This window comes from Aotus nancymaae, unplaced genomic scaffold (genome assembly GCF_030222135.1).
Source record: "Aotus nancymaae isolate 86718 unplaced genomic scaffold, 86718_ANA_hifiasm-v0.15.2.pri h1tg000018l, whole genome shotgun sequence".
Classification (NCBI taxonomy): Eukaryota; Metazoa; Chordata; class Mammalia; order Primates; family Aotidae; genus Aotus; species Aotus nancymaae.
Genome location: NW_026988430.1, coordinates 16,223,468 through 16,248,132, shown reverse-complemented (window position 1 = coordinate 16,248,132; position 24,665 = coordinate 16,223,468). Strand labels below are relative to the sequence as shown.

The window sequence follows — 24,665 nt, the reverse complement described above, 5'->3', positions numbered from 1 at the left end:
TCTGCCTTCCCCAACAGAATCTAAACAGTGAGGGCAGGGACTGTTAGAACTGACCAGCACCCATAACAGAGCCCGATACACAATTGCTGTTCAAAAGAAACGTGTTGAATGAATGAATGAATGAATGTCCACGCAAATGTTCCTTAAGGTTCTAAGTTACTTGTCCAGGGATCATTTCTTCCCCAACGGGCATCCTGGCAGGCAAGTGTTCAATAGGTTGACTTTGACAAGCACTCGCTGCATTAGTTTCACATGACTGCTGTAACAAATAGCCATAAACCTGTTGCTTCAACCCACGTTTTCCCTTATGATTCTGAGGTCAGAAGTCCAAAACTATTTTCATCGAGGCAAAAATCAAGGTGTCAAGAGTGCCACCCCTTCCCTGGAGGCTCCAGGGGGAAATTCTTCCTTGTCTCTTCCAGATTCTCTGGTGGCTGCCAGCATTCCTTGGCTTGTGGTTGCATCACCCTGATCTTTGTCTCCATGGTCACATTACCTTCTCCTCTGTATGTGTTGGCAAATCTCCCTTTTCCTCGCCTATAGGCACAGTTGTGATTGCATTTAGGACTCACCCAGATAAACCAAAATAAATCCTTAACCACATCTGCAAAATCCATCTTGCCATATACGGTAAGTTCACAGGTTCTAAGGATAAAGTCCTGAATATCTGTACTCACTAACTGTGCCACTGCTCACTTACATTAGTGTTGTGGCTGTGTTTTAGGAAAGGGTTTGAGGACTGTGTTCTAGTCCTATTGCTACACAACCCTGGACAAGACCAATCCCCCACCAAGCCCCCATTACCTCACCTTTATCAGGAAGCTGTCACTTCTAAGATTCTAGTCACATCTAATATTCTGAGCCTTTGTGTGGAGTTCTTAAAAAGGCTGAAAAACGGCTGGGCTCAAGCCTATAATCCCAGCACTTTGGGAGGCTGAGGCGGATCACAAGATCAGGAGATCGAGACCATCCTCGTCAACATGGTGAAACCCCCATCAGTACTAAAAATAAAAAAATTAACTGGGTGTGGTGGCACATGCCTGTAATCCCAGCTACTCAGGAGTCTGCAGGAGATTCACTTGAACCAGGGAGGTGGAGGTTGCAGTGAGCCAAGATCTCACCACTGTACTCCAGCCTGGAGACAGAGTGAGATTCCATCTCAAAAAAAAAAAAGAAGAAGAAGAAGAAGAAGAAGGGTGAAAAGCTTGCTAAGGGCTTAAAACAAGAATCAAAATCAGGAGCTCCCATGGAAAGAGGGGCCAAAAGCTTCTCTCCCACCACCTGCAATCCTACAAACAGCTATTATGAGGGGGAAAAAAATCAAATACCTATAATCCTGCTGTATTTCATGAAGTTTATTCTTAATACAGTTGACATGAGACTATGTTCAAATGGCCCCATTTTTTTCCACTGAACACTACTACATAGTTCAACGTATAACTGAAATCTCTCATTTTCAATCCTATGCTGTTTAGTCACTCCCGAGAAATCAGACACAGCTCAGTGCCCTCTCAGGAGATGGGCATCAAGGTCCCCTTCTGGCATAAGGAGCAAAAAAGTGGGAACTTCCTTAACTCATGGACTAAGTGATGGGCACTTCGAATCAGCTTGCAAACAGGAGACAACTCTTTGCTGGTTATCCCTCTTCCTCAGCACAGACCTATGACACTTGCCATGAACCTAAGGAATATGACCAATGGTCCATGGGCCACAGATTGCTCATTGCTAACCTAAGGCAGAAGACCCCAAGATCAGCAGCTTGCAGGCTCCAGGCACTCAGCAAGTCCTGGCAGGCAGCTGAGCAGCTGTGCCCTGTGTAATACTCACTTACTTAGCAGAGAGGGCACACCTGGTATCTCCCTGAAAGCACAGATGGGTCATTCCAGAAGGATAGGAGCTCAGCTGCCAGCTATCAGGGACCTCACAGTCACAGTATCAACACAAGAATTGAAAGAATATAGGTCATAAGGCCAGAGCTCCAGGTCCCTTCCCCTGCCTCCTACCTCTGTCTGCCCTTAGGCGAGCCATAGAAGCTCTCTGGATCTTTAAAACAGGGATGCTAAAAACCTGCCTCACATGGGGATTAACAGAATTTAATAAAACAGCAAGTCTTTGTAAGCACCATTCCAGCAGAGAAAGAAGATAGTTTATCATCACATCTTTCAACAACCTTCTCCCTGCCTTACTCTCCCTTCATTTCCACTTCTGTCATTTGCAATATGATGTCCACCCCCTGCCACTCAACTGGATGGCCTCCAGATCGCCACATGCAATCTTCCCATGCAGCCCTTAACAAGGGCTCTGGAACCAGATGGCCGAGGTTCAAGTCCCAGCTGCACAACTGTCTGTGCCTAGGTTTCCTCACGCATTGACAATGATAATAGTACTCTCCTTATAGGAGGACTCTTATGGACGCTGAATGTGCCAAAAAGTGTAAATTACACCTGGCACATAGGGAGGCATATTGGTATTCCCTGAAATCTGTTTTCTAAACTTTGATTAGACAATATAATATACATTCAAAAATTGCATAAAACATGTGTGTGTAGCATAATGAATAATTATAAAGTAAGCCTCCTGAGTGTCCCTTCCTGGTCTGACCATTCTTTATCCCAGCAGTAACTGCTATCCCAAATTCCCCAGAAATCACTGGGACCTCGAACTCCTGGGCTCAAGTGATCCTGCCGAAGTGCTGAAATTACAGGTCTGAGTCACCACGGCTGGCCTGTGGCAGTAGACTTTATAGACAGTAAAATTCATCCTTTGAAAGTCCAGTTTGATGACTCTGACAAATGTCTAAGATTCTCAGATCTTGGCTTGGCATGGTGGCTCACACCTTTAATCCCAGTATTTTGGGAAGCAGATGCAGGCAGATCACAAGGTCAGGAGATCAAGACCATCCTGGCCAACAAGGTGAAACCCCATCTCTAGTAAAAATACAAAAATTAGCTGGGCATGGTGGCGTGCACCTGTAGTCCCAGCTACTCGGGAGGCTGAGGCGGAAGAATCACTTGAACCAGGGAGTCAGAGGTTGTAGAGATCACACCACTGCACTCTAGCCTGGTGACAGAGCAAGACTCTGTCTCAAAAATTAAAAAAATTAAAAAATTCTCAGATCTTAACACCTCTGCCGCTGGACTCCATCCCCTACACAAGCACAAACCTCCTTAATATCTGTCCTTTCCCTCCCTTCGCAGGATGAGGTGTTCTCTGAAGTCCATTGGGATCCCCCACCTTCCTGTTTCCCCTCAGTCCTCAACCTGGCTCTGCCCATTGCGGGTATGCTCCTCCGGCCTCCATCCCCAGTCCTGCTTTCTCCCTCGCTGCATCCTCTTGCCAGGTTCCTCATCTGCTCCCTCGGCAGTGTCTCTGCAGATCACTCCCAAGTCTGCGCCAAGGCCCCAGGTTGTCTAATAAACCACACTCAATCTGAGAATCACAGGCCATTGACACCTCAAATTCAGGATGTGCAAAGCCAAACTGTTTGCCCCAACCAGTCTCTGTCACATATATAATGTTTCCTATGTCATAGTTCCTAGAAGCCCAACCAAAATCAGATTTTTCCATCTATCAAATTCCCTCCCACTTCCCAAATCCTCTCCAATTTTTAGTATATGTGCTGCCAAAGCGAGTACCCCAAATCCTCTCTACTCAACTGCCAAGATCTCTGCAAGTATTTTCTCTGCCTCCACATGCCTCTCCTCTTCTGTTTGCCAGGGGAGGGTCCCCTGACTCAAAATCACTTTTGATGGGCCCTACATGCAAAATCCAAGCACAAGTCCTTCAAGGATCTTCAACATTGTGGTGGACCAGTGTGGAACCTGTCACTGTGACCTGCATACCACACAGTCCCCTTCTTCCAAGGATGGCACTGCATTTTCCCGTGGGGAGCCGTGCCCCTCCATTCTCAGGTATGGACAACACTACCTACCCAACAGACCCAGGCCTACAGCCATCACCCAGTCAATTCAGAGCCAGCACCTGGTTCTGAAAAGCCACTCCATTCCGTGGGGCTTAATCTTACAGAAAAAGGAGCTGTCTTTTGCCAATGGTCTCAAAGTAGGGAGGATGCCAGTCTGGAGCTGCCAGTTTTCAACATGCAGCTCAAGTGAGAAAGAACACATCCTGACATCTTTGGATCCTGTAGCCATACAACGTATGGATCCAAAAGTGGAGCCCAAAACATGCCCTTCTTGGCTTAAGCCATCCTGGGCTGGTTTTCTAACCTTTGCAACAGAAAAGGTCCCATCCAAGGCTGCAATTTCCCCTCTTTCCTCCTCATCTCACCATCCCCTTACCCTTTGGCTATGCCAGCCATTTTCTAAATCAAAAACACAAATACCCCAAAACACTTTTCAAGCCAGCTGCCTTTAGTTCCCAAGCCTTCCTCTGATGCCTCTGCGCCTTTACCCATGCTGATCCCTGGCCCTGGGCTGCCTTTCCTCTCTCGTCCCTGGGAATCCTACTTCTCCTTTTAGGGCCGATGCCATCTCCTCTGTGAGGCCTCCTTGCCCTCCTGTCCCTTCTCTGAGGCCCCATAACATTCTGTATACATTTACTACAGTCCCCTGCTCAAACTTGGCTCTTCCAGCGAGACTGTAGGCTCCTATGGCAGTGGTAAGAACCGGCTCATAAGATCTTTGCATTAATCCAGGAGGTAACTCAATCCATACTTGCTTGACTGAATGGGAGGAAGATGGCAGAGCAGAAGAGAGACTCCCTGGATCGGGATGCTCAGTCTCTCGGGGCTCTGCCTGGTGTATACCTAACACATAGCCACATTCCCAGGGTGACGAGAGGACTCCGGGCACACACCCCACCTCTAAGAAAGCAGGGCAAGCAAGATACACTGGGCACATAAATCAGGTGAAGCAGGTGCAGCAGCGGCTCTTGCAGGACACAATTGCAAAGCTCTAGCCTCCGTGAGCTCCCTTCCAGGTTGCTGTGTTTTTCATGTTTTTACAAACTCATGACCTCAAAGCCTTAATAAAGCACATGGGCTCTGCGCTTTTATTGGAATCCGCAGGCAGGCACAGCAGGCACACACTAGGCAACCTCTCCCCTTGCTCTGGGTTAGAGGGTGGGTGGTAAAAAATGTACATTGGGGGCCAGGTACAGTGGCTCATGCCTGCAATCCCAGCACTTTGGGAGGCTGAGGCGGGCAGATCACATGAGGTCAGGAGTTTGAGACCAGCCTGGCCAACATGGCAAAACCCCTTCTTTACTAAAAATGCAAAAATTAGCCGGGGGTGGTGGCATGTAACTGTAATCCCAGCTACTTGGGAGCTATCACTTGAACCCAAATATAAACTATACAGGAGAATTGCTTGAACCCAGGAGGCAGAGGTTGCAATGAGCCAAGGTCATGCCACTGCACTGCAGCCTGAGTGACAGAGCAAGATTCTGTCTCCAAAAAAAAAAAAAAAAGTGTACATTGGGACTCACCTCCTTGTGTCCAAGGGACCCTGGGGTGCCCCTAAACTTCTGTGCCACTCCATGATCCCATTCACCTTATGCCACCCTTCTCTTTTCCCAGGGGACTCGGGAAGACAGAGCACAGGGAATAAAGAACGAGCTGGAGCTACAGGTTGCAAGGGGTAGGGGCAGCTGCTGGGACCTCCCTCCAGAACTAGCCTAGCCAGGAGAGCAGGAGGTTGCTTCCCCAGCTGATGCCAAAAGACGCTGCCAGCCACAACTTTCCACCCGCCCCATGCAGGCAGGGCTGCCCTCTGCCCTCTTCCATGTTGCCCTGTAGAAACTGCTTTTGCCTAGATATTTACTCTCCATTTACCGCAAAGAATGAACCTAATGAGAACGCAGGGTGATGAGGTGGTCCAGGCTCCAAGCAGGAAAGACCCTTTGTTTGCCAAAGGTGGGGCCAGGCCTTCTTGTCCCAGTGGCTGAGACAGCAGAGGAAGAGTGTCAAGTGGGATCATATACTACAATTGGTATGACAGGAGCTATGAGGACTGGCTCAGGGCTGTGGGAGGTGTGCGCAACCCTAGCCAGGCACTCTCCTTTGGAAAGTAGATGCAACAGGTTAGCTGAGGGGCAGAGTTGTGGCCACAGGCATGGAGGCAAGAGATGGGAACCAAACATCACCTCTCCATTAACTAGCAGCAGGACTTTCGCTAAGCCCTGTCTCCTTATGCTTGTGAAAGAAGCCTGCTGGATCTGATGATGTATCTTAGAGGCCCGTTCCAGTAATGCAGCCTGTGAGTCATCAGAAAACACAGAGGGAGGTGGAGACACACCCATTCGAACCCTCCCTCTGCCCACCCCTGTTTACCAAACAGCGCCTGTTCCACCAGCCCACTGTTAAGCTCAGGGTGCATTCCAGGCGAGCTTTCCCCGAAACAGGTTCCACATGGCCCTGTTTGGCTTCCACCAGGATACAGTCAGAGCAGGCGGGGACTTTGTAGACCTTTCTGGCCAGTAAAAAGTTTAAACACCGTCACGCTGTTAGGTGATCCGACAGCAGCATCTTTCCACTGCCCTGGAGTGGTTTTGGCAGGGCACCCTGCACTGGGGGTGCTGAAAGTGAAGAGTGAATTACATTGCTTAATCTCTCCTCCAATGTCCTTTTTTGCAGGTAGTGGGGAGTGGAGACATTCAACACAATAGGAAAGAAACCCATCCCAGGCAAGGCACAGCCAGATATAATAATGCAAATGTGTATACATATACAACTCTTCATTTTGAAAGGGAAGCTGAACCCCCATGACTTTTGCAAGATGAGTCACCCTGGGTGCAGCCCCTAAGTGTCCCAGTCTTTAAGTGCCCTCTGCCTGGCCTTCTCCCCAGAGATACTCTCTCACCAACCTCATACACCCGAAACCTGAGAGTACCATTAGTTATCCTTCTTCCAAGTTCACTTAAGACGGTGACAATCTCTAAAAGCATGTAACAGGGACAGTGGAGGGCCAGAACTGTCTTCTCTCCTACTGGGTGCCCAAGGGATATTCTCAGCTTCTCAGTCCAGTTCCTTAGCACCTACGTCGAAGATCAGGAATGGAAAGAGACAAGAAAAGAGGAGGCTGAGATCCATCTATGATCCTCCTTGTTAGAAGTTTAAAGGCTCAGAAGGAGGAAATGAAAACTCTGGGTTAAAAGATCAGTGGAATAATTCGGGTTGAAAATATAATTGAAATGAAAAATTTATACATGGTTCTTTACATCCTTGACTTTTTGTGGTTTATTTCATTACATTTCTAACTCAACCTGCTACCTTATCTCCTATTTAGCACAGATGATCAAAAATACGTTGCAAGACACTCAAAGAAATGATCTCTGTTCATCTTGATTTCCTCACCATTTTTCTCCTTTTATGAGGATACAGGCACATGGAGTCACACAAAGTTCAACACAGAATGCCATATCCCAGAGGCCTCTTCTCTGCCCTCATTCCTCCAGGTCTCTGCGGCTTCTCTAACATTCACCATCCTGCTTCCATCTCTGCCTGAGAACTAGACCAGATCTCTCAAATCCCATCCAGGTGAGAGCAAGGATTCCATCACTACCACATCTTGCCAGTTACCATTCATTCTCCTCCCTTTGGTGTCAGCTGACTTGGATCTCCTTTGGGCACCACCCTTGCACCCTTGTCAGCCCAGGCAGTAAGGATGGGGCTGACCCACCTCCCAACCATGCTCACCAGGTTCCATCTGAAAGCTGCTCAGTGACTTTCTTGGCTTTTCTCCCCACTTTGGAATTATAAAATTTTTAGAATCTTTAATTCCAAAGGGGGATAAAAAGGGTTTTCTGAGAAGGTTGCTAAGCTAGAAAATGAAGCTAAAACAGAGGAAAGCAAAGCCCAGAGATGGAGAGGTCTGATGATACTGCCTTTGCTTATTCTATTAGTTAATTATTGGGTGTAACAAATTCGCCCAAAAATCAGTGACATAAAACAACAGTCATTTGGCCGGGTGCCGTGGCTCATGCCTATAATCCCAGCTACTCGGAAGGCTGAGGCAGGAGAATCACTTGAGCGCAGGAGGTCCAGACCAGTCTGAGCAACACAGCAAGACCCCATCTCAAAAAAGCAAATACGGTCATTTATGGATTCTGGGGAGCAGGTATCCAGGCATGGTTTTCCCAGACCTTGAGCCTTACCCAGGGTCTCTCTCCCAAGGCTACAATCAAGATGTCTGCCAGGGCTGCAGTTATCCTAAGTCTCAATGGGAGGAGAATCTGCCTCCAAACTCATTCATGTTGAGGCTGTTGAGCCATTTGTTAGTTCCTTGTCACATGGGTCCCTCCCTAGAACAGCTCACTTCAGAGCCAACCAGCAAGAGTAAACAAACATGGCGGAAGCCATGGCCATTTTGTTACTTATTCTCAGGAGTGACATTCCAGGGCATGTCTATTGTTAGAAGCAAGTCACCATGTCCCACCCACACTCAAGGGGAAGGGATTACACAAAAGTGACCAGAGGCAGGGAGCATGGAAACCCATCTTAGAGGCCACCTAACACATCTCAAGAACGGGCTGTACCTATAGCCACATGCCTGTGGACTTTTCATTCATGAGGGCCGATAAATCCCTGCACCCCACACTTTGTTACCGTTGCTAAGCTGGTTTGACTTGGGCTGCTATCACTGAAAACCAAGGGTCCATCAGATTCTGGCACCACTCCCTGTTATAGTTACGGCTGACTCTTCCAGACACTCCCGCTCATTTGTTAAAGAAAATCGTTAGCCCCTGACTTCCATCACTGCTCCCATCATGAGTTTTGGCAAATGAATGCTAGGGTCCGTCTAAGTTGGCTTCTCAGTTTTTCATACTCTGTGCTTCTGCTCTAGCCGAGCTGCCTGGTACATGGGGCCTTGCCCTCTGACTGCCTTCTTTGAAATTTTTTATGGGGCCTGGACCAGCAGGGACTGCGAGAACCATCTGAGCAACTCCCTCCCCACATAGAGCCCATGCATAAGCTAAACCAGACATCCCAGGGAGCTCTGAACAATGTGCCTATAGGGTCATCCCAGGGGCTGGGAAGCTGCCATAAAGTCATCCTGGTAAGCAGATTGCTCCTGCTAGACATGGCATTTCTTTCTTTCTCTTTTTTGAGATGGAGTTTCGCTCTTGTTGCCCAGGCTGGAGTGCAATGGTGAGATCTCAGCTCACTGCGACCTCCACTTCCCGGGTTCAAATGATTCTCCTGCCTCAGCCTCCGAGCAGCTGGGATTAAAGGCATGTGCCACTATACCCGGCTAACTTTGTATTTTTTGTAGAGACAGGGTTTCTCCATGTTGGTCAGGCTAGTCTCGAACTCCTGACCTCAGGTGATCCACCTGCCTCAGCCTCCCGAAGTGCTGAGATTACAGGTGTGAGCCACTGCGCCCAGCCATCTGACATGGTATTTCTTTGGTGAGACTATGTCAGATTGAGCAGCTAGAATGGCCTTAGCATGCTGATTACAAGTGACCCACATTGCTTAGATAGACAAGGGCCCACACGTTCCAGGGGCAGCCCTGCTTCCACACTACCTTGGCTACCTACTGCAATGGTCACCTTCTGACCTGGTATTTGAAATCAGGGCTTCTGAAGCCTGGATGAACATCTCAATTACCAGAGGAGATTTTTAAAAGTAGGGTACCTAGGACACACCCTATACCAATTAATTCACAACCTCCATCAAAATCAAAACACCCAGGCCCCGTTTTTTGTTTTGGTTTCTGGGTTTTTAAGTTCCCCAGATAATTCCAACATTGAGAAGACCAACTTTAAATGAAGAGCCAGGAATCCCAAACAGACACGCAGCTCCTGCTCACTCTGCCCTAAATGTAAGCTCAATGGGCAATTAAGCATATCCTAGACACGTTTTAGGCAATTGTGTCTCTTCCTAAACTACCCATTGAAGAGAGCTGTGGAATCTTGATCCTCATAGTGGAATCCAGGGAGGGATCAGGAGCATTCCTGTTGCCTAGAAGCCCATTAGAAATGAAGAATCTGCATTTTAAGAAATCTCGACCAGACGTGGTGGCTCACACCTATAATGCAAGCACTTTGGAAGACCAAGGAGGGCAGATTGCTTAGAGCCCAGGAATTCAAGACCAGCCTGGGCAACATTGCAAAACCCTGTCCCTACAAAAAATTAGCTGGGCATGATGGTGCACACTTGTGGTCTTAGCTACTCAGGAGGCTGAGGTGAATCACCTGAGCCCAGCGGTCGAGGCTGCAGTGAGCTGTGACTGTACCACTGCACTCCAGTCTGGGTGACAGGGTGAGACCCTGTCTCAAACAAATAAACCCCCTGGTGACTAGTTTGCATATTCAAGCTTGAGAAGCATGGTTCATGCCATCTAGCAACCCTATCCTAGTTACCTGGTGAGACAGTTTTCCATTTTCCAAAACAATGATTTCAGTTCTCAGATGATGAGAAATGCTTTGTCTCACACTTCACCTAGAAAGATAGGAGCAACCCAGCTGGGCAAGATGGCTCACGCCTGTAATCCCAGCACTTTGGGAGGCTGAGGCTGGTGGATCACCTGAGGTCAGGAGTTCAAGACCAGCCAGGCCAACATGTTGAAACCCCCTCTCTACTAAAAATACAAAAATTAGCCATATGTGGTGGCATATGCCTGTAATCCCAGCTACTAGGGAGGCTGAGGCAGGAGAATTGCTTGAACCCAGGAGGTGGAGGTTGCAGTAAGCTAAGATCGCTCCATTGCACTCCAGCCTGGGTGACAGAGTGAGACTGCATCTCAGCAGGGGAAAAAATAAAAATAAAAATAAGAGCAACCAATAGTAGCTGCTCATCAGCCCATGGCCCAAATCCATCCTAGCCACATCAGATCCCAGGCTCTCAGCCTTCCTTCCCACAACAGTACTTCCTCCTACCAAAGGCAACCTACCTGCTTTCTACCTATCAGCACGTAACATCTATCTTTAATTTCAAAAAATTAGAGATAAATACATGCTTTGACCTTGGCTCTCCAGTCCTTTATTCTTTTCTCCTAACAGCAAAAATTTTCACCAAAAATGTTACCTGTAGTCATGACTTTGAATCTCTTATCTCTAATTCCCTCCTTCCCATTCCACTGAGCCTACTCTCCTCAATGTCACCAATGACCTCTATGTTGTCACCAAATCCAAGGGCCCCTGTCTCTCCTCTAGAGTCCTTGGCCAGCCAGCAACATTCAACGTCCCCTGTTTTCAGAAGCCATGACTGCTCTGGGCTGCCATAACATCTCACGGGTTCTCTCAAGTAGTCACCTTTCTGGATCATCCTCTGCTTGCTCTTAAATGTCACAGTGCCCAGAGCTCACTCCTGCCCCACCTCTTTTCTACCTACGCACTCCCTGTAGTGGCCTCACCCTGTTCCATAGCTTTAGGCATTCTCTACTCCTGATAACTCTAAATTCGTATCTCTAGCCCTGACCTATCTCAGCTCTCTAGACCCGTGGCCTCCCGGCTACCTGTCACCCCTACACTGATGCTCAGGAGGAATCTAATGAATCTACCAAAGAACTAATTTTCTTCACTTCCAAAAACAAAACTAGACCTGCCCTCCATACCCCATTTGAGTAAATGGTACCACCATCCACACATCCACCCTGTTGCTTATACCCCAAAATCTAGGATTCTCACGTCCTCACACCTTCCACATCCAATTCCTCTCACCTATCAGTTCTGTCTGATCCATCCACATTTTCCTTCCCCACTGCTGCCACGCTGTTCCCTACACTATTACCATGATCTCCTTGTTCCACTTTTCATCTTCTGTAATTCATTCTCACATTGCAGCCAGAGGGAACTTATAAAACATTAATCAAATTATGTCAACCTTGTAACTAAAATCATCCCAAGGCTTTGCAGAAAAGCCTTGACTCCTAGAAAAAAATCCAAACCATTTACTCTAATTCATAAGCAGTAAAGCCTGCCTCTGTCTACCTCACCTTATGCCATTTTCTGCTCTTCCCCATGAGCCACCCTGACCTTCTTGCTCTGTGCTGTCCAATGCGGGAGACCCTGGTCACATATGGCTACTTAATGTTAAAATTAAATAACTTCAAACTCAAATAGAATGCAAACGTGTCACGCGTATTCCTACCCCGATGCTGCTGGTAAGGCTTCTCCCTCTGCTTGGAGCACCTGCCCTGCTTCTCCGGGGAGGCCACATCTTCTCTTGCCCTCCAGGTGTAGCTCAGGTGGTGACTCCTCTGCAGACACCGGCCCCTTCTCTGATCTTCTCCAGCACCTGTCTGCAGCCTGGCTTTGACTCTTATTCAAACTCAAATAAAATTCAGTTCCTCAGTCTCACTAGCCATTTTTCAAATGCTCAGTGGGCCCACGTGACAAGTGGCTACCATGTTAAATGGTACATACCAGCCGGGCACAGTGGCTCATGCCTTAATCCCAGCACTTTGGGAGGCCAAGGCAGGCGGATCATGAGATCAGGAGTTCGAGACCAGCCTGACCAACATGGAGAAACTCTGTCTCTACTTAAAATGCAAAAATTAGCCAGGTATGGTGGCACACACCTGTAGTCCCAGCTACTCGGGAGGTTGAGGCAGAAGAATGGCTTGAACCCAGGAGGCAGAGGTTGCAGTGAGCCGAAATCATGCCACTGCACTCCAGCCTGGCAACAGAGTGAGACTCCATCTCAAAAAAAAAAAAAAGAAAAGAAAAGAAAAGAAAGGTGCAGGCCTTAAACATCCCTGTCCCTGCAGAAAGTTCCATTGAACTATGCTGTTCCTAGTGTCCCCAGGATGAGGAGCTTGCAGCACACCTTTGCACTTGCTGTCACCTCTGCTCTGCCTGGAATGCTGCTCCCCTTCCCCTCCCCATGGCCAACTGCTTCTTGTCATCCAGACATCAGTTTAAGCGTCACTGCTTCAGAGAGGCCTTCCCTAAACTCCCAATCCAAAAAAGCCACCCACTTCCTCCCAATCACATGAGCCCGTGGAGCTCTGCAGAGCATGTACCACTAGCTCATGCCTTTCTTGTGTATGTCTGTCTGTTTATTCCCCAACTCTACCCCACCTCTCCACCCCAAAGTATACTCATGACATCAGGGACCCGGTGAGTTTGACTCACCACTGCATTCCAGCTCCTTGTCCTGCACCTGCAGAGCAGCCTCCCCAATGACGCTGCTCAATAAGTGTTAGTGGATTGCCTGACCATGTAATGTTCATATTTCCTCTCGAATCTCTCACAACCATCGCCTTTTCACCCTCCTCCCTGCCACCACCCAGGCCGGTCCTTCTTCCACTCCTCCCAGGCAGTACTACAAACAGAATCCTGCGTCTGCCCTGCAGTCAACCCCGCGAACACAAGCAGTTACTCCTGCTAACATTTCTCTTGTCAAATCAACTCTCTGTTCCTACACCTTCTGGTCTTAAATGGTCTCCATATCCCCAAACGTGCCAGCCATGCGTATTCCTACCTTGGTGCTGCTGGTAAGGCCTCGCCCTCTGCTTGGAGCACCTGCCCTGCTTCTCGGGGGAGGCCACACCTTCCAGGTGATGACTCCTCCGCAGACACCGGCCCCTCCTCTGATCTTCTCCAGCACCTGTCTGCAGCCCAGCCTTGGCTCTTACTCAAGAAGTTTCACATCCCACATGCAGGCGCACAGATAATCCCTGAGACCACACCAAAAATTCAACAGTCTCAAACTTTGCTGAGGATCAGAATTACTGGGAGAGCTAATGAACACACAGGTCCAGACTCCCTGAAAAAGGATAGAGTCTGAGTCTCTGCACTTTTTCCACCTTCCTTAGGAGATTTGGGATTTGCATCTTTAGAGCATCAGACCTTTAACACCACTAGCTCAACCTCTTTTAATCCACCCTCTCACCCACACACCTTTCCTAGACTCTAGCTAACGATCAATTAACCAATTCCACCAACTCAGAACACCTGGGGAGCTACCGACTTGGCAAATAACCACCTCTCACACAAGCCTGCTTTTCATCAATTACTAAAAGGTACCCCCGTGGTAGGCTTGAAAGTGCCCCTGCAAAGGTATTAATATCTTAATCACCAGAACCTGCGAATGTTACCTTATATGGCAAAAGGGACTCTGCAGGCCGTGACCAAGTTAAGGAATTTGAGATGGGGAAGTTATTCTGGATTATCTAGGTAGGTTCTAAATGCAATCTCAAGGGTCTAAGAGGAAGACAAGGTCAAAGAAGGAAGAGGCTGATGTGACAGTGGCAACCGGAGCTAAGAAAGAATTTCAAGAGGATGAAAAAAGGAAGGAACAGATTCTTCTTGAAGCTTCCAGAAGGACCAGCCCTGCTGACCCCTTACTTTTTAGCCTTGTAAGACTCATTTCAGACTTTGGATCCTCAGGACTGTGAGTGAACAAATGCGTTTTAAGTCACTACATTTGTGGCCTTCATTAAATGAGCACACTTCCTTTTACATAACACTACAAGGTAGGGTTCCACCTGTCTGTCCTACTAGGCCCCCATTAACCTTTATAGGAATGGCCCCAGGTTCAAGAGGCCGAAGATGAGACGCAGAGCCAGCAAATGAGACACAGAGTCTTATTAGCGGGAAACTCACATGCAGAGTGGTCCAGGGGTAGCAGGCTGGGAAGGAGAAGTAGCTTACATACAGTCCAGTGGTGGGGGGCTGGGCAGAAGAACTACCTTACATAGTTCAGTTAGGGGCTGGCCAGGGGAACTGCCTGACACACAGTCCAGTGGGGGGCTGGGCAGGAGAACCACCTTACACACAGTCCAGTGAGGGGCTGGGCAGGAGAACCACCTTACACACAGTCCAGTGGGGGGCTGGGCAGGAGAACTACCTTACACACAGTCCAGTGGGGGGCTGGGCAGAGAAACCACCTTACCATAGTCCAGTGGGGGGCTGGGCAGGAGAACTACCTTACACACAGTCCAGTGGGGGCTGGGCAGGAGAACCACCTTACATACAGTCCAGTGGGGGGCTGGGCAGAGAAACTACCTTACCATAGTCCAGTGGGGGGCTGGGCAGGAGAACCACCTTACACACAGTCCAGTGGGGGGCTGGGCAGGAGAACTACCTTACACACAGTCCAGTGGGGGGCTGGGCAGAGAAACCACTTTACCATAGTCCAGTGGGGGGCTGGGCAGGAGAACCACCTTACACACAGTCCAGTGGGGGGCTGGGCAGAGAAACCACCTTACCATAATCCAGTGGGGGGCTGGGCAGGAGAACCACCTTACCATTGTCCAGTGAGGGGCTGAGCAGGAGAACCACCTTACACACAGTCCAGTTGGGGGCTGGGCAGGAGAACCACCTTACATACAGTCCAGTGGGGGGCTGGGCAGAGAAACTACCTTACCATAGTCCAGTGGGGGGCTGGGCAGGAGAACCACCTTACACACAGTCCAGTGGGGGGCTGGGCAGGAGAACTACCTTACACACAGTCCAGTGGGGGGCTGGGCAGAGAAACCACTTTACCATAGTCCAGTGGGGGGCTGGGCAGGAGAACCACCTTACACACAGTCCAGTGGGGGGCTGGGCAGAGAAACCACTTTACCATAGTCCAGTGGGGGGCTGGGCAGGAGAACCACCTTACACACAGTCCAGTGGGGGGCTGGGCAGGAGAACCACCTTACACACAGTCCAGTGGAGGGCTGGGCAGGAGAACCACCTTAAATACAGTCCAGTGGGGGGCTGGGCAGAGAAACCACCTTACCATAGTCCAGTGGGGGGCTGGGCAGGAGAACCCCATGGCCCAGTGTAGCCAGCTAGGCAGGAGAACTACAACCGTGTGCCTAAAGCATACAGTTTATAGAGCAATTTCACTTTGCATCCTTTCCCTAACAACCTCCACCTGGCAACCTTCATTTAACCCAAAACAAAGGGCCTAGGTCCTCAGTATGGCCCGTGTTCCCTGGATGGGCCAGGGGCTCAGATGTTCCCCATAGATAAGGAATGAAGCTCTGAGTTGGCCACTCCCTGATTCTTCAGCGTGGAAATCTGAACACACATTCTGGTGCATCTACCGTTCAGGGTCGTTCTCAGGGTATGCTTAAGTTATTGCTGTCAAGTGTGTCTACCTTGCAGTATGATTTTCTATTTAACACATGCTCCAGTGAGCATTTCCTTTGAGCGTCATATAGGTCCTGAAAAAGTTTCAGATTTTGGAGGACTTGTATTTGTATGTAGCTCTGATATTTAAAAACTGCACTGCAATCAGACAGCATGATGTTCATATAAAAACAGACACGTAGACCAATGGAACAGAACAGAGAATCCAGAAATATATCCATGTATTTCCACCTTCCCTAGATTTGAGATTTGCATCTTTAGAGTATCAGACCTTCAACACCAATAGCTCAACCCCTTTTCATCCGCCCTCTCACCCACACAACTTTCCTAGACTCTAGCTAATGATCAATTAACCAATTCCACCAACTCAGGACACCTGGGGAGCGACAAACTTGGCAAATAACCTCCTCTCACACAAGCCTGCTCTTCTTCAATTATTAAAAAGTACCCCCCGTGGTAGGCTTGAAAGTGCCCCTGCAAAGATGTTAACATCTTAATCACCAGAACCTGCGAATGTTACCGTATATGGCAAAAGGGACAACTGAGTTTCAACAAAAGCACCAAGAATATACATTGGGGAAAGTCTCTTCAATCAATGGTGTTGAGGCAACTGGATATCCATATGCAGAGGAATAAACCTGAACCCCTATCTCTCACCACATACAAAAGTCAACTCAAGATGGACTAAAGACTTAAACATAAGACTCGAAACCACAAAGCTAGTAGAAAGAACACTTCAGAACATTGGTCTAAGCAAAGATTTTACAGTTAAGACCTCAAAAGCACAGACAACAAAACCCAAAAGAGACAAATGGGACCATGTTAAACTAAAAGGCTTCTGCACAGCAAAGGGAACAATCAACAAAGTGAAGAGACGACCTATTAAATGGGAGAAAATATTTGCAAACTATTTATCTGACAAGGGACCAATATCCAGAATATAGAAGGAACTCAAACTCAATGGTTAAAAAAAAAGTAGAAAAAAAAAAGCCCATTAAAAAGTAGGCATGAATAGACATTTCTCAAAGGAAGACATACAAATTGCCAACAGGTAATTGAAAAATACCCAACGCCACTTATCACCAGGGAAATTCAAATCAAAACCACAATGAGCTATCATCTTACCCCAGTTAGGACGGCTATCATTAAAAAGACAAAAAGTAACAGATGCTGCCGAGGATGAGGAAAAATGGGAACTCTTATACACTATTGGTGGGAATGCAAATTGGTACAGCCACTGTGGAAAACAGCACAGAGATTTCTCAAAAGACTAAAAATAGGACTACCATGCGATCCAGCAATCCCACTGCTGGGTATTTATCCAAACAAAAAGAAATCAGGATATCAAAAGATATCAGGCCGGGCGCAGTGGCTCACGTCTGTAATCCCAGCACTTTGGGAGGCCAAGGAGGGTGGATCACCTGATGTCAGGAGTTCAAGGCCAGCCTGGCCAACATGGCAAAACTCTGTCTCTACTAAAAAATATAAAAATGAGCTGGGCGTGGTGGTGAGCACCTGTAATCCCAGCTACTTGGGAGCTGAGGCAGGGAGAATGGCTTGAACCTGGGAGGCAGAGGTTGCACTGAGCAGAGATCGCGCTACTGCACTCCAGCCTGGGTGACAGAGCAAGACACCGTCTCAAAAAAAAAAAAAAAAGATATCAAAGAGATACCTGCACTCGCATGTTTACTGCGGCATAATTTACAATAGCAAAAAAAAGTCAGGAGTTCCAAAATTACACAGGTATGGAGCTCGGATACCCTGATGAAGAACTGCTGCTGTGTTTTGACTTGAGGTAGCCTAGGCCAGATACACTCTGCTTCTTAGACTCTTCTTTTCATGCTAAAAGCATACAGTTTAGAGCTGTGCTCTCCCGTATGGACTCAGTAGGCACATACAGCTCCTCAATATAAATCAATTAAAATGAAAGAACCACTTTTGCGGTCATATAAGCCACATGTTAGTGGCTACTGTACTGGACGTCACAAATGTAGAGCAGACTGCCATCCCCACAGAGAGCTCCACTGCGCTGTGCTGCCTGAGGCTCTCTGTCCAGGCATTCTTTGCTACATCTTCACCTCTAGCTCCTTGACTTAGAAAAACTTGGAGGAGGCTGGGTACGGTGGCTCACGCCTGTAAGCACTTGAAGAGGCCAAGGAGGGTGGATCACAAGGTCAGGAGTTCGAGACCAGCCTGGCCAACATGGTGAAACCCCGTCTCTACTAAAAATACAAAAATTAGTTGAGTGTGGTGGTGGGCACCTGTAATCCCAGCTACTTGGGAGAGTGAGGCAGGAAAATCACTTGAACCTGGGAGGCAGAGGTTGCAGTGAGCCAAGATTGTACCATTGCATTCCAGCCTGGGTGACAGAGCAAGACTCCGTCTCAAGAAAAAAGAAAAAAAGAAAAGAAAGACTTGGGAGGAGAGAGATGCTGTCACTGCATCCAGCTCCACCAGGGATTCATTCTTGAGCACGTGACCTAAGACACACAGCCAGGGAGGCTACCCAGGGGTATTTGCCATGTGTGGCTTTTCACTGAAAAGACTCTATCTTTGGAAAGTGAGATGCAGAAGAAACAGGGTGAGAACACTGGAAAAGAGGAGGAAGACTCAGGCAGAAGCAGGGTGGGGCACATGGAGATGAGAGAGAGGAGGAAAACAGTAAAGAGGGAAGCAGGAAAAGATACTAGGAACAGTGTGCGGAAAATGGAGTCTCTCAGTGTCATCATGAGCAGGAAATTCCAATGTTGCAAAGGAGTCCTTCCTTAGGACCTGTGTGTAAAACAACTTACTGGCCTGCAGAGAGGCTAAGACCAAGCCTACCAAAGGATCTGCAAGACACAGGTCCTCTGAGGGTCCACTCCCCATGGCCCAGGGGAGCAGGGAGAGACCCCATCCACTCACTGTCTGCATGGGGAGCTGCAATCGAGTGGGGGAGCCATAGGAGAAAAATTCGACAGAAAGCAAAGACAAACTTTTCCATACAGAAATGTAAAAAATCTGAAAGTGCACGGTGCTGGCAAGGCTATGGGAAAGCAGGCACTCCTACTCGTTGCTGGCAGAAGTATAAGCTAGAACAGTCTTGTTAGAGGCAATCTGGCCCTTTCTGTCAAAACTACAAACACACATATTCTTTGCTCCAACCTTTCAACCTCAGAGACTTACCCTTCCGAGACACTTACCCACGTGCAGAATAATGGCTACACCAGGCTACCCGCAGCAGCCATAGGTAAAGATAACAGGTAAAGATTAGAAGCCACCTAGATGCCCATTGGTGAAATGAGTGGGGCAGGCATTAAACAGGAGGAGGAAGCTCTTTCTATTGACTAAACTCCAAGCTATGTTATGTGATTTAACAAAAAACATCAGTAGCAGCAGCAAGGTGCAGTACTTGTATAGAGGGGACACCTGTGTTCAGAAAAATAATACCTGAGTTAAGGAAAATAAAGGGAAACATGTTTGGAAATTCCTGGACTATTTCTGGAAGTACCCACAAGAAACTGATCATCTGCTTGCCCCTGGGGAAAGGAACTGATAGGCTGAGGACAGAGACGGAAGGGAGAGCAACTTTTCACTCTACATTCTTTTGAACCTTTCAGATACCAGACCCGAGCATATATTACCTATTTGATAAGTATAAAATTAACAAAGATATACTTTTGGGTATACATATTAAAGAAAAAGTTTAAAATACACCCCCAAACACACTTCTGTCTCTTTTTTTCCCTCCAGACAGGGTCTTGCTATGCTGTCCAGTCTGGAGTGCAGTGGTGTGATCACAGCTCACTGTGGCCTCAACCTCCCAGGCTCAAGTGATCTTCCTGCCTCAGCCTCCCGAGAACCTGGGGCAACAAGCATGCACCATCATGCCCAGCTAAACTTTGTTTTTTATTACAGTTTTGTAGATGGAGGTCTCACTATGTTGCCCAGGCTGATCTCAAACTCCTGGGCTCAAGCAGTCCTCTGGTCTCAGCTTCCTAAAGTGCTAAGATTACGGGCATGAGCCACCATGCACTTCTCCAACAATGCTACAATTTCACTGGGAAGGAAACCAGTGCCTGCCAGGTGAGTGGGCTCAGGTTACCACGTACAGGCAGCCCTGAGCTCCCAAGATGCAACAGGCCCCTTGGTGTGCCCTTCCTGCGATCTGGTTCCTCAGAAGAGGAGTTCCCAAATACCTGGTCCTCTGCAAATCTGAGCTGTAAATGAGCCTTGGAAAGGTACTCCCCTTAGCTAAATCCCAGCTTCAGGTTTCTGACTGGGGTGCCACCATTGAAGGCAGAGCATATGCAGTCACCACGGAATGATCTCCTGCCTGCTTCTCACTCCAGGGAAGAAAATCAAAGGAGGTCCCATGGCTGCCGCCTGATAATCACTATGGACACCACACACCAGCCAGCATCAGGGCTGTGTCCAATTAAGCCACCCCCATAACAACACCATAGCAACAAAGGTAATATTATTGTTCTAAAGAGAAAAACCACACACACACACACACACACACACACACACACTGTGTTGTGTGACAGCTTTGAAACCCACAGAGATCACATTTTTCCACACCCTACAACTTGTGCCAACACACAGCTTCATCAATGAAAAGTCACAGGCTTGGGGCAATCTCCTCTTCACGCCATTCCAAGATGTGTGCCCTTCACGAGAAACTGGCATGAGAATGATTCTCCGGCAAGCCAGGAATCAGGGCTGCCTCCTCGCTCTGCCTCTGCATCTGAGGCAGGGAGGCTGGCTGGGGGGGTGGGGTCATGCTCCAAGTTGTCCTCTATCTGTCTGTCTGGCTGCCTCTCTATGCCAGACCCAAGCTGGCATTGAAGTTTTGGTGGCTGCAGCAATGAGCCACACACTAATCTCCAGACCTAAATGTGGAAAGCATTAACCCAAATGAAAAGACATAAATCAGGAACAGGGCCTTATGGCATGGACGAAAACAGCTCTTCTCTGAGCGAGAGGCTGGGCTGTTGCACAAGAGCTGAGTGAGTCACCAGCAGCCAGCAGAGGGAAGGACCAGGGACGGAAGGAGGGAGGGGAGCCCCCAGTGGGACCGGCGGGTGCACAGGCTGGGGGAATGCTGCAAAAACACAGCTGTAGGTTCATAACCAAGCACACTTCATCAGCAGCCCAAAGGAGGCGGGGCAAAGTGTCACCTCCTCCCCAACTCAGGAAGTGTTGCAAAACGTGTCCTCCCCAGAGAAGACAGCAGAAAGAAGTGTTCCTAATCGTTCACCCTTTACAGACTGCAGCTGTGCCCCAGGGAAGCACACCTCAGCACAGAGAAGGCCTCTCTCATCCTTCCTTGCCCCTCCCTGGCAGTGTCCTTACTCTTTGGGGGTGCCCTAGCATGGTGTCCACTGTGGGCACACAACTCTTCCCCATACTCATTACCATTTCTTGTCTTTTTCTCTTCCTTTCCTTTTTCCAAACTCCCTAACCTCCACACTACTGCTGTGAACAAGACAAATCCCTTGGTCTCCCCTGCCCCTAGTCCCTAGGGAGAACCTCATACCTTCCCTTAAGACCGTGCCCCACTCACCAACCTCCCCCGCCATGACAGATTCCAAGGCTCCAATATCCATGCAAGCTCTAAGTACCTTCTATGAGTGAGGCACGCTGTCCCTGGGGGTGGCAGTGGAGAGAGGGAGCCCCCACACACAGATCATCCAACCAGGACTTCTCAGACCTGGAAGCTCCAGAAATTCACTCAGCATCTTGGTGGGACCCCCTCACCTCTCCAGGTCATCATCAAAATGAGGCTGGGTTGGCTGGCCACGGTGGTTCATGTGCGTAATCCCAGCACTTTGGGAGGCCAAGGCAAGTGGATCATCTGAGGTCGGGAGTTCAAGACCAGCCTGACCAACGTGGAGAAACCCTGTCTCTACTAAAAATACAAAATTAGCTGGGCATGGTGGCACATGCCTGTAATCCCAGCTATTCCGGAGGCTGAGGCAGGAGAATCACTTGAACGTGGGAGGCAGAGGTTATGGTAAACCGAGATAGTGCCATTGCACTCCAGCCTGAGCAACAAGAGCAAAACTCCGTCTCAAAAATGGAAGGAAGAAGGGAGGGGTGGGAGGGGAGGGGAGGGGAGGGAGGGGAAGGGGAACAAAACAAATACTCCTCAGAGTACCTGGCTGCTGCAGGGCTTACCCCAGAGAATGCAGGCTGAGGGAAAGTGCCCTCGGCCCAGGTTGCCAGGTGCACACAGCCCCGACCTGTGATTGGGTCTCTGCAACTGGTCGGGCTGCTCACAGCCACTGGGTGCTCAGGAAAAGTGACCAGCAGAAAGCACCACCCGCATCCTGCCAGGAAAGTCACTTCCAGGAGAGCTCTTGGGAGTAGGGGGTCTTAAAGGACAGCTGGCAGAGAGGATGGGAAGAGAGGGCATTCCAGACTAAGGAATCATTCTTTCATATTCATTCATTCAACATGTTTCTTGAACGCCTCTTATACCAGACACAGGTTTCACTACTGGGATACATCGGTCAACAAGACGAAGACCCATGCCCTGGGGAGCTTACAATCTAGCAGGGGAGATACACAGCCCACAACAAGCCAAGTCAATGATCCAGTTTTACTGGAAGGTGATAAATGATGGGAAGAATAAAGAATAAATAGAGTAAAGTAAAGGGGTGGGCCTGGCAGAGTGAGTGAGAGACCCCTTAAAGGAGATAGTGGGGTCTATTCATCTCCTGAGGCTGAAACAAATTCCCATAAACTAAGGGGCTTCAAACAACAAAAATGTATCCTCTTCCAGTTCTGGAGGTCAACAGTCTGAAATGGGTTTTACTGGGCTACAGTCAAGATGTCTGCAGAGCTGGTTCCTCCTGGAGGCTCTAGGAGAGAATCCATTTCTTTGCCTTTCTCAGCTTCTGGAGTCCACCCACATTCCTTGGCTTTCAGCCCCTTCCTCCCATCACTCAGCCTCTTGCTTCCATCATCACATCTCCTAAGACTGACTCTGGCCCTCATGTCTCTCTCTCATAAGGACCCTTGTCTTACACCTGGCCCACGTGGATAATCTGGGATTATCTCCCCATCTCCAGTCCTCAACTTAATCACACCTGCAAAGCCCTATCTGCTACAGAAGGTAACATATTCACAGGCCCCAGAAATTAGAAGGTGGATGTCTTCAGGGGACCATTACTCAGCCCCCATGGGGAATTGGGCTGCAAAGACCCTGATGAGGAAGCACGCCTGGAACATTTAAAGAAACACCATGGGCCGGGCACGGTGGCTCATACCTGTAATCCCAGCACTTTGGGAGGCTGAGGCAGGCAGATCATCTGAGGTCAGGAGTTCAAGACCAGCCTGGCCAACATGGTGAAACCCCGTCTCTACTAAAAATACAAAAATTAGCTGGGCATGGTGGCAGGTGCCTGTAATCCCAGCTACGTGGGAGGCTGAGACAGGAGAATCACTTGAACTTGGGAGGTGGAGGTTTTAGTGAGCCAAGATTGTGCCACTGCACTCCAGCCTGGGCAACAGAGTGAAACTCCATGGAGAGGAAAGGAAAAAGGAAAGAAAGGAAAGGAAAGGGGAAAGGGGGAAAGGGAAAAAGGAAAAAGGAAAGGAGAAAAAATAAAAAAGGGAAAAGGAAGGAAGGGGGAAGGAATGGGGAAGGAAAGGAAGGGGGAAGGAAGGGTGAAGGAAAGGGAGGAAGGAGAGGAAGGAGGAAGGAAGAGGGAAGGGGAGGGAGGAGAGGGGGAGGGGAGGAGAGGGAAGGGAGAGGAGGGGGGAGGGGAGGGAGGGGAGGGGGAGGGGAGGGAGAGGAGGGGGAGGGGAGGGAGAGGAGGGGGAGGGGAGGGAGAGGAGGGGGGAGGGGGAGGGGAGGGGGAGGGGAGGGAGAGGAGGGGGGAGGGGAGGGGAGGGGAGGGGAGGGAAGGGAGAAAGAAAGAGAGAAAGAAAGAGAGAGGGAAAGGAAAAAAGGAAAGAGAGGAGAGGAGAGGAGAGTGGAGGATAGAGGATGGAGGGTGGAGGATAGAGGCAGGAGTGACAAAAGAGTGAGACAAGCGAGGAGGATTAGGTGCTGAGGTCAGGACAGCAATGGGGACCCAATTACGTAGCACCTCGTCAGCCACGGCAGGGCTTCCGAAGCTTCACTCTGCCAACACAGGGCACCACTGGAGTGTGGTAAGCAGAAGCGTGATGTGATCAGACCCTTCCTGTGAAAACAGACTAGGGGCCAGCAGAGCAGCCAGGAGGCGCCTGCAACAGCCCAGCAGTATTGTGGTGGCAGCTGTGGCTCAGTCCAAGGCTACAGCAGTGGGTTGGTGAGATGTGATCCTATGTTTAAAGATCTGTTTTGCAGGAAGAGCTAACCCGCATTCTCAACATGCTGAATGTGGAATGTGAGAAAGAAAGGGAAATCGCAAGATTTTTGCCTCCAGCAGCTGGAAGGACAAACTAACCATTTGCTTAGCTATGAGAAGGCGCAGTAGCCCAGACCTGAGCCAGGCAACTGTGTCCTGGGCAGGATGAGTGGAGATGTCAAGGATGTAGCTGGATCTACTTGGGTCTGCACTTTTCCCTGAGGGTAACAGGCAGCACCAGGACCCTGTTGCTCTGCAGGGCGTGGAGACAGCCAAGACCACCCCAAATTCAATTTCTAAGTCAGGCACTCGTTGCAAGACAAGATGATAGAGATGGAGTAACAGGGATGTCCA

The 24,665-nt window shown here is 48.9% G+C and overlaps 1 protein-coding gene across 1 annotated transcript in view; it reads right to left on the bottom strand.

The window, feature by feature from the left end:
• Positions 1 to 24,665, bottom strand: part of GAS7 (growth arrest specific 7) — a 280,976-nt gene that overhangs the window by 179,602 nt on the left and 76,709 nt on the right. The gene's annotated exons all lie outside the window — the stretch shown is intronic.